General features: G+C 46.3%; 1 long non-coding RNA gene across 1 annotated transcript; it reads left to right on the forward strand.

Annotated features, from left to right (window-relative positions):
• Positions 1 to 807: 807 nt before the first annotated feature.
• LOC118560476 lies at positions 808 to 1,516 on the forward strand. The gene is made up of 3 exons (XR_004929382.1): positions 808 to 990; positions 1,062 to 1,300; positions 1,374 to 1,516. It is a non-coding gene; the product is annotated as an uncharacterized LOC118560476 (long non-coding RNA).
• The last annotated feature ends 8,387 nt before the right edge of the window (positions 1,517 to 9,903 follow it).

Genomic DNA, 9,903 nt, shown 5'->3' on the forward strand with positions numbered 1-9,903 from the left:
GCAGCTTACAGATACATTCAACCATTTACAGCTATATTGGGTCTTATTTTGGAAAGGAACAGTATTAAATACAACAGTAAAATTCACTATTTGTCACCAAAGTAGGCATACACCATTCTGTACTGCCATTATCTTCAGCCAAACGGTTTCACAATGACACAATGGGTTTCACAACAGAACAGAAACAGAACAGTATTGCAAAATATGAAAAAAATCATCAGCTGACAAAACTATGTACATGATACAATGTTCACAGTACCTTCCAAAATTCTTTCACTCTCTTCAGAACAAACAGCCCAACCTTCAAACTCACTCACCACATGACAAAATGTGTGTCTCCCTCCACTTGCCATACACCCATATCACTGTGGAGCAGGGGCAAAGATTCCAATAGCCCCAAAGCCATTCTTTTTGGCGATGCTGATTGGCCAAATATTTATTAATTTTCCCTAGCAACAGTATACGATTGGTTATTTCACTACTCTTTTGGGGCACTTTGAGTGATAGCCCCAAAAGTGTAAAAGAAGAGAAATATATGTTCTGTTGGTGGAAATCACTGAGCTATATTATACACTGGAGTGCTAATAGCCCATTGTTAGAACGAGTCGCTTTGAAGCCACCAGCCGCCATATTAGTACTCCCTATTTTCCTCCAGTAACTAGGGAATATTTGTGCTACAGCATCGAATAACAGGGGTTTTCTCATGTTGGAGGGGGGGGGGGGGGGGGCTTAAAACTTTTAAAATGTCAAATGCCATTTACATTTATGTTATGTTCTAAAACTATCAAGTACTGAGAAAGTCGTTGTCAGAACTTAGCAGACAGCGCCATGCAGTTCTCTGCTGGCGCTGTCCCCTCTGCTCTCTCCACAGGTGACTGCAGCTGACTGGTGGGCGGGGCGCGCACACCTGTGGCTCGTTCTGCGAGTCAGCGCTGGAGCATAAGAGCAGCGCTCAGACAGCCGGTGGATGCCAGAGTGTTAGCATCAGTGGTATGCTTGTGTGGCCACTGTCTGTCAACGATTATATGCTCGCATCTAATCAGTGCCTCTTGTCCTCTCAGGTTCCCCGTGCCTTGATCCAGCCGTGGCGCTTATGCACTTGTCTTGCCAGACTTCAGAGGAAAACCAGTCAGTCTGACTCGCCAGATTCCACCGGCTGTCCTCGACCACCTCGGGCGCTGCTCGGACCTCCCCTTGCTCCTACAGCTCACCTTCGCTCAGTCACCAACCTCCATCAGAGCCGAAGGCGCTAAGTTCCTCCTCCGCTCCACTTCCCCCGGTCCGGTCCCCGAGCCTTGTGGTAAGCGCCCCGCCCCTCAGTCTGTTATTTCCCTCACCGCAACCCAGCCTAAACTTCTTGTTTTTCTCCCTAGATCGTCTCACCCCGGCTCCGTTCAGCCTTGAATCCAGATACTTAAATTCTGTGATCAGCCAACTCCGCTCCTGTAAATAAAACCTTTAAACTGCTCATTGTTGTCCCAGGTGTCTCTCTGCATGTGGGCCAAATACGTCCGAAACATGACAGTCGTGTGCTGAAATATTTAGCATTTTATTTACTTAAATTATATTTATAAATGTTTTTATATATATATATATATATATATATATATATATATATATATACACACACATACTTATAGGTACATATATATCTTTTAAATCTTAGTTTGAATTGGGAAAGGTTTTTAAAAGTTTTTACCTCTTCTGCAAGGCTGTTCCACCACAGAAGTCCTTTCACCGACAGACATATGGATTTTAATGCTGTCCTTACTTTGGGCTGATAATTTATTAGTTCCTCTCAGATTGTATTCATGATGAGCATCTCTGACGTGACATGGATTTTGGATATTATACGACAGGGAGTTTTCTGATGCCCTATACATAATATGAGCCACCTTTATAATTTACAAAGTTTTGCAATTTTAAACTGAATGTATTGAAAAAGTGTAACAAATTTGTCTTGTAACAATATCCCCACATTCTAAACAATAATTTAAATAGGACATTATGAAGGAGTGATACAGAATGAATAATGCACTTTGCTTAATGAAACTACATTGTTTCATCACCCCAACACACTTAGCCACTTTTGAATGTAAAAAGCTATGTAGTTTCCAAACTAGCTTTTCATCAATTACAACATCCAAAAACACGATGTGTTATACTCTTTCATTAAATGTATTATTTATGTTTATTTTAACCATCATATTTGCTTTTTGGTTGCCAAACACTATGAGTTTTGTTTGTTTTTAGTTCAATGATCATTTATTCATATTAAACTAATACCATTCCACTTCACCATGATATTGAATGGGGCATTTCTCAAATGACATCACATTTTTTCCGACACAGCCCGGATTCCTGGCTGGCTGGACAGGAAGAGTGCAAATTACATTAGCAAAAACCACAGTACTAATCATTTTGGAAGATGACAATGTCCCATGAGCTTCATTTCAACCTCCTTCCATGGAGAAACCAGGCATAGAACAGCTGAAACGTTGGTTGAAATGTAGAGGGCTCAAAATGAGCAGAAATAAAGCAGTATTAGTAGAAAGGTAGGAGAGGCCGTCTTCCTGTCTCTCACACTGCATCAAACTCGAGGAAGAAACCCGCTGAATCTGCGTGGAATTATAGATAATACTAAGAAAAAAACACATATGTATTGTTACATGCCTGTATTTTAATTTATCATAGAGGTCACCATCGAAAGCAGACTTAAAAACAGTCAATTATTCTGCTATAATCAGACAATCAGACCCTGTCTCCTCTTCACACACACAGACACACAACCCTCTGCAGACACACAAACAAGAACACTGTGAGAGAAACATTGACTTTATCCATGAAAAGAAGCAGAAGAGTAGGAAGAAAACCACCACATGCCACTTCTAATCATGACTGTTTGATGTAGGTTTGCCCAGGTGGGCTTGGGCTTGGGCTTGTTGGAGGCTGTGTTCCAGATTCCAGGAGAGAGACCTGATAACACAGGACATGAGCTTGCTGGAGGAGAGCGGGGGCTTGCAGCCGGAGAAAATTATCAAGAGAAGGCATCTGGCCTCGACATTCTGATGATGTATTGGTCCAAAGATGTCAATTTGTAATGTCAGAATTTAAAAGCAGGAAATATAAATTTGTCTAGGATTTGTAGTCATCAGGACATGGCTGTAATCATGTCTTGATGACTACAAGACATGATTACAAACATGAACAAACTGGAATCTGTCAGACAGATAGGATTTAAACCAATCCAATGCTTTCCCTTTTCCCTACAGTATGTTCCAGTCTTTCTAGGAGAAACTACCCAATGATTTTTCTGTGCTTCTACTGGGTGGGTAGCACTGCAGCAGCTCTGGCCCCTTCGTCTCCTTGTTCCTCTGCTCTAGCTGAAGTAGAGAATTTCTGGTTTCCCTCCAACATCTCAGACACTGCTCTCATTTTGATGGCATCAACCACGTTTGCAGTATTGAGCGGGTCATCCATTTTTTGGTCAACATACTTTCCCTTCAGGTATGCCATGACTGTCAGCTTCATATCCTTTGTGAGTTGTGACTCATCATCTGACTGTTTTAGAATCTGTGTTCTGAAGAGATGCGGCATTGGCTTGAGATATGATACACTTACGAAACATTTTCCAGAGGGGGAATCAGTGAAATCCAGTAGTGGATTGAGGGCTCCATGCATACTCTCCAGCCCTTCTAGGTCTTGACAGAAGGGAACCAAGTCCCCGGTCTTCTTATCTGCTCCCAGTACCTGAGAGGTCGCTTTGTGTCGCTCCAACACCCTCGCAATCATTTTGTGACAGGAGCCCCACCTTGTAGGTGAATCTGTCACCAGCTTGTGTTGGGGTAGATGAAACTCTACCTGAGCAGAGGCCAAGTCTCTCTTCTTCTTCCATGAGAAAGTGAAGAAAGCCACCACTTTCATGCACAAACCGACAGCTTGCTCCATCCTCTTGTCTTGTCCTGCTTTCCCTAAGGTGAAATGGTAAACAGCAAAAGCATTGTTGAGGTTATTTTACAGTATATATTCTTTCTATTTTTGTGTATAAAAATGTTTTAGATATTTTTATGTCACCATCTTTTAGGCTTTTTAAGTCTTGTTAACCATTTTTTTATATTTATTTTATCTGGTTATTTAGGGATTAAAATTTTCAGAAATGTTTCTGAAAATTTTAATCCCGACCGGGCAGGCCCAAACGTACTGTGAGGGTTTGCTGGGAACGTCTGGCAGAGTCCCCTGTGAGACGGAGCTTTAACTCCCACCTCCAGGAGAACTTTAAACACGTCCCGAGGGAGGCGGGGGACATTGAGTCTGAATAGACCATGTTCCGCGCCTCTATTGCTGAGGCGGCTAGTCGGAGCTGTGGCTGCAAGGTTGACGGTGCATGTCGCGGCGGCAACCCTCGAACACGCTGGTGGACACCAGCGTTGAGGGAAGCCGTCAAGCTGAAGAAGGAGTCCTACCAGGCTTTTTTGGCCTGTGGGACTCTGGAAGCAGCTGATGTGTACCGGCAGTCGAAGCGGCAGGCGGCTCGGCTGGTCGTCGAGACAAAAACTCGGACGTGGGAAGAGTTCGGAGAGGCCATGAAGAAAGACTTCTGTACGGCTTCGAAGCGATTCTGGTCCACTATCCGGCGTCTCATGAGGGGGAAGCAGTGCAGTACCAACACTGTTTACAGTGGGGGTGGTGTGCTGCTGACCTCGACTCGGGACGTCGTGTTTCGGTGGGCGGAATACTTCGAAAACCTCCTTAATCCCACCAACACGTCTTCCATTGCGGAAGCAGAGCCTGAGGACTCTGGGTCGGGTTCTCCCATCTCTGGTGCTGAGGTGGCCGAGGTTGTTAAAAAGCTCCTCGGTGGCAAGGCCCCAGGGGTGGATGAGATTTGCCTTGAGTACCTTAAGGCTCTGGATGTTGTGGGGCTATTTTGGTTAATGTGGCTCTGCAGCATTGCGTGGACATCGGGGGAAGTTCCCCTGGATTGGCAGACTGGGGTGGTGGTCCCCCTATTTAGAAAGGGGGACCGGAGGGTGTGTTCCAACTACAGAGGAATCACACTCTGAAGCGTCCATGGTAAGGTCTATTCAGGGGTTCTGGAGAGGAGGGTCCCTCGGATAGTTGAATCTCGGATTCAGGAAGAGCAGTGTGGTTTTCGTCCTGGCCGTGGAACACTGGACCAGCTCTATACCCTCAGCAGGATTCTGGAGGGGGCATGGGAGTTTGCCCAACCAGTCTACATGTGCTTTGTGGATCTGGAGAAGGTATTCGACTGTGTCCCCCGAGGGATCCTGTGGGGGGTACTCTGGGAGTATGAAGTACCGGACCCTTTAATAAGGGCTGTCAGGTATCTGTATGACCGGTGTCACAGTCTGGTCGGCATTGCCGGCAGTAAGTCGGACTCGTTTCCGGTGAGAGTTGGACACTGCCAAGGTTGCCCTTTGTCACCGATTCTGTTCATAACTTTTATGGACAGAATTTCTAGGCGCAGCCAAGGTGTTGATGGGGATCCGTTTTGGTGGCCTTAGGATTGCGTCTCTGCTATTCGCGGATGATGTGGTCCTATTGGCTTTATCAGGGCGTGATCAACAGCTCTCACTGGAGTGGTTCGCAGCCGAGTGTGAAGCGGCCGGGATGAAAATCAGTGCATCCAAATCCGAGACCATGGTCTTGAACCGGAAAAGGGTAGAGTGCCTTCTCCGGGTTGGGAAAGATGTGCTGCCCCTAGTGGAGGAGTTCAAGTATCTTGGGGTCTTGTTCACGAATGAGGGGAAGATGGAGCGGGAGATCGACAGGCGGATTGGTGCAGCGTCTGCTGTGAAGCGGGGGCTGTACTGATCCGTTGTGGTGAAGAGAGAGCTGAGCCAAAAGGCGAAGCTCTCGATTTACCGGTCGATCTACGTTCCTACCCTCATCTATGGTCACGAGCTTTGGGTCGTGACCGAAAGAACGAGATCCCGGATACAAGCAGCTGAAATGAGTTTTCACCGTAGTGTGTCTAGGCTCTTCTTTAGATATAGGGTGAGGAGCTCAGTCATCCGGGGAGGACTCAGAGTAGAGCCGCTGCTCCTCCACGTCGAGGAGCCAGTTGAGGTGGCTCGGGCATCTGGTCAGGATGCCTCCTGGACGCCTCCCTGGTGAGGTGTTCCGGGCACGTCCCACCAGGAGGAGGCCCAGGGGAAGACCCAGGACACGCTGGAGGGACTATGTCTCCCGGCTGGCCTGGGAACGCCTTGGATTCCTTTGGAGGAGCTGGCCCAAGTGGCCGGGGAGAGGGACGTCTGGGCCTCCCTACTGAAGCTGCTACCCCTGCGACCCGACCCTGGATAAGCGGAAGAAGACGGACGGACGGAAGAAGGAAGTATTTGTGGACTCTATTTATATAGGCTGTTTTACATGTAATTTTTTCTAACTGTTTAATTATTTATATTTTGCCAGATCTCCCTTGAAAAGGATGATGTTAATCTTAATGGTGACTTTGTCAGTTAAAAAGGCGCTCACCCACCGGGAGCGCTGTGAGAGTTATGTTCTTTGATTTCTCCAGCTCTTTCAACACCATCAGACCAGTACTGCTGAGGGAGAAGCTGGAGGACGCTGGGGTGGACAAACATCTTGCTGACTGGACCATCGACTACCTCACTGACCGCCCTCAGTATGTGCGGCTGAACGGCTGTCAGTCAGAGGTGGCATTCTGCAGCACCGGGCCCCCCCAGGGCACCATTCTGTCTCCGTTTCTTTTCACCCTCTACACCTCAGACTTCACCTACAACACAGACAGCTGCCACCTTCAGAAGTTCTCTAACGACTCTGCCATTGTGGGCTGTGTGTCTGAGGGGAACGAGCTGGAGTACCGGTGGGTCATCATGGACTTTGTGGACTGGTGTGAGAAAAACCATCTGTGCTTAAACACCAGTAAGACCAGGGAGATGGTGATTGACCTCAGGAGAAGACCCCCACCTCACTTACCTGTGAACATCCAGGGGCAGGACATAGAAACTGTGGAGAGTTTCAAATACCTGGGTGTTCACATAAACAATAAACTGGACTGGACTCATAACACAGACGCTCTGTACAAGAAGGGCCAGAGCCGCCTCCACCTCCTGAGGAGGCTGAGGTCCTTTGGAGTGAGCAGACCCCTGCTTAAGACCTTCTATGACTCTGTGGTGGCATCAGCCCTCCTCTACGCTGTCATCTGCTGGGCACCAGGCAGCGCAGAGAGGGACAGAAAGAGGCTGAATAAGCTGGTGAAGAAGGCCACTTCTGTTCTGGGCTACACTCTGGACTCAGTGGAGGAAGTGGCTGAGAGGAGGGTGTTGTCGAAGCTCACATCCATCATGGAAAACAACTTCCACCCCCTGCACCAGACTGTAGAGGAGCTGAGCAGCTCCTTTGGTGACAGACTTAGACATCCTGTCTGTAAAAAGGAGCGCTACCGCAGGTCATTCATCCCTGCTGCTATCAGATTATACAATGCTGCAAAATAACTGTAACAACTGTAATTATAACTGTAACCACAACTGTGACTATAACTGCAACTGTAATAACCAACATGCAATAACTAATGTGCAATTTTATTTAATACACGTAACGGTAACTGTAAGAACCAACATGCAATAACTAATGTGTAATTCTATTTAATACAATAATCCTGAAAGAAGTGACTTCTGCTGCTACTACACCCGAATATATGTCAATAGACACGCGTATAATGAACGTACAGAAGACATTCTCTGCCTTATTTCTTTTTGTATTTTTCTTTTTTTGCTTTTTCTTACCTACTTCTTTTGATCCATGGTATAACGAGGACACACTGTATATATTTGATGCACCTTGTCCTACTTGACTCCTTCTTCCTATGACTACTGATTACTGAGCTGATGTGATATGTGAATTTCTCCAATGTGAGATCAATAAAGCCTATCTTATCTTAATAATAATAAAATACAATTAGAAATGTGTTTAATTTAGATTTTTTTTCTGCATTAACTGTGGTGTCATTCCACATTATGTGGTCCACCATTTATTGCACAAGTGCATCACTTGTGATAAACAACGGGGTTACTTTTTCTGCAAAAATGGTCAGTGAGTATTTAAAAATGTACCTGCCTTGAGTGCCATTTGGCCAAATAAATAACTACCTCAATAAAAGTTTTCACACATTTGGTTTTCACTATTCCCAGTTGTTTTTCTCAAACCAAACCTGTCAGCCTGCAATTGAGTTTCTACGTATTGAGCTCAATCTAGTTCCATGATGGCTTTTTGCCTGCAGACAAGCTCTTGAATTCTCGAGATATCAGTTTCATTCGCATATCAGTTATTTCTGAGCATCAGCTGCTCTCCTCGCTCGGTCACCTCAATCTCGCAGGTGCATCGTTTCAAGAGTCACGTTTTTATTTCCAGGCAGCTTGAGCTCACTAATTCCGTTCCCTTCCCTCCTTGAACAGGATACTCTGGTTAGGAGTTGCTGTTCTGAACTTTCCTTCTGGTCTGGCATGCTTCTCGTCCGAATTTGAAATATACTTTCTATAATGATGTCTTTTGTCTGTAGATGCGTTTAATTTTACGGATGTGCATCCGTAAGTTTTGGGGGATTCTAAAAACAGTTGGTTTGCAGATTCGTGAAATTGTCAAAGAAATCGTTAATCTTGTGGCCTTTCATCTAGAGTTATTTCAGCATTCAGGATGTGAGCTGCGCAACAGCAGACGCTCGTGGAGCCCAATCGCTGGGCGATAGCTATCATCAGCATGCCTCACATATCTGCTCTGACTTTTCATTCATCTTAGCCGCCTAATGCTAATCTTCAAGGTAATCTAACTGTGAATACTGGTGGTGGATTAAAATCTCATTCAAGTCTCATTAAGCCCGCGTCCTGTTCTGTTCATTCCTTCTTGGTCACTCATTCATTTATGTGCATCATCCCTAAGCATCCTCTGTCATTTATCCTGTCATCTAGGCGTCCCGCCATGCAGTTGTCCTATCATCCTGTTCATTCCTTTATGGTCATTCATTTATTAATTTATGTGCATCACCTATAAGCAACTTTTGTCATTCATCCTGTCAATTGTCTTGTCATTGGTTCTGTTGACAAGGCATCCTGTCCATTGTCCTCTACTTTGTCCTGTCATTTGTTATGTGATATGCCATGTTCGTTCCCTGCATACTACTTGCCATGCTTCCTGCAATGTTATCTTCTATGCTTCCTGCATGCTCCCTGTGTGTTCCCCGCGTTCTCTGCCATACTCCCTGCGTTCTCTGCCATGCCCTCTGCCATGAAGCCTGCCCTGACATGCCCTCTGCCATGTTTCCTTCTATGCTCCTTTCCATGTTTCCTTTTATGCTCCTTTCCATGTTTCCTTCTATGCTCCTTTCCATGTTTCCTTCTACGCTACTTGCCATGTTTCCTTCTATGCGGCTTGCAATTCCTCTGCCCTGCCATGCAGCCTGCTCTGCCATGTTCCCTGCGTTCTCTGCCATGCTCTCTGCCATGCGGCTTGCCCTGCCATGCCTCTGCCTGCCATGCGGCCTGCCCTGCCATGTTCCGTTCTATGGTCCCTGCCATGCTCCCTGTGTGTTCCCTGCGTTCTCTGTCATACTCCCTGCGTTCTCTGTCATACTCCCTGCGTTCTCTGCCATGCCCTCTGCCATGCAGCCTGCCCTGTCATGCCCTCTGCCATTTTTTCTTCTATGCTCCTTTCCATGTTTCCTTCTACGCTCCTTGCCATGTTTCCTTCTATGCGGCCTGCAATGCCTCTGCCTTGCCATGCTCCCTGCGTTCTCTGCCATGCTCCCTGCGTTCTCTGCCATGCCCCCTGTGTTCTCTGCCATGCCCCCTGCGTTCTCTGCCATGCCCCCTGCGTTCTCTGCCATGCTCCCTGTGTGTTCCCTCCCATGTCCCCTACATGCTT

The sequence above is a fragment of the Fundulus heteroclitus genome, unplaced genomic scaffold (genome assembly GCF_011125445.2).
Source record: "Fundulus heteroclitus isolate FHET01 unplaced genomic scaffold, MU-UCD_Fhet_4.1 scaffold_43, whole genome shotgun sequence".
Taxonomy (NCBI): Eukaryota; Metazoa; Chordata; class Actinopteri; order Cyprinodontiformes; family Fundulidae; genus Fundulus; species Fundulus heteroclitus.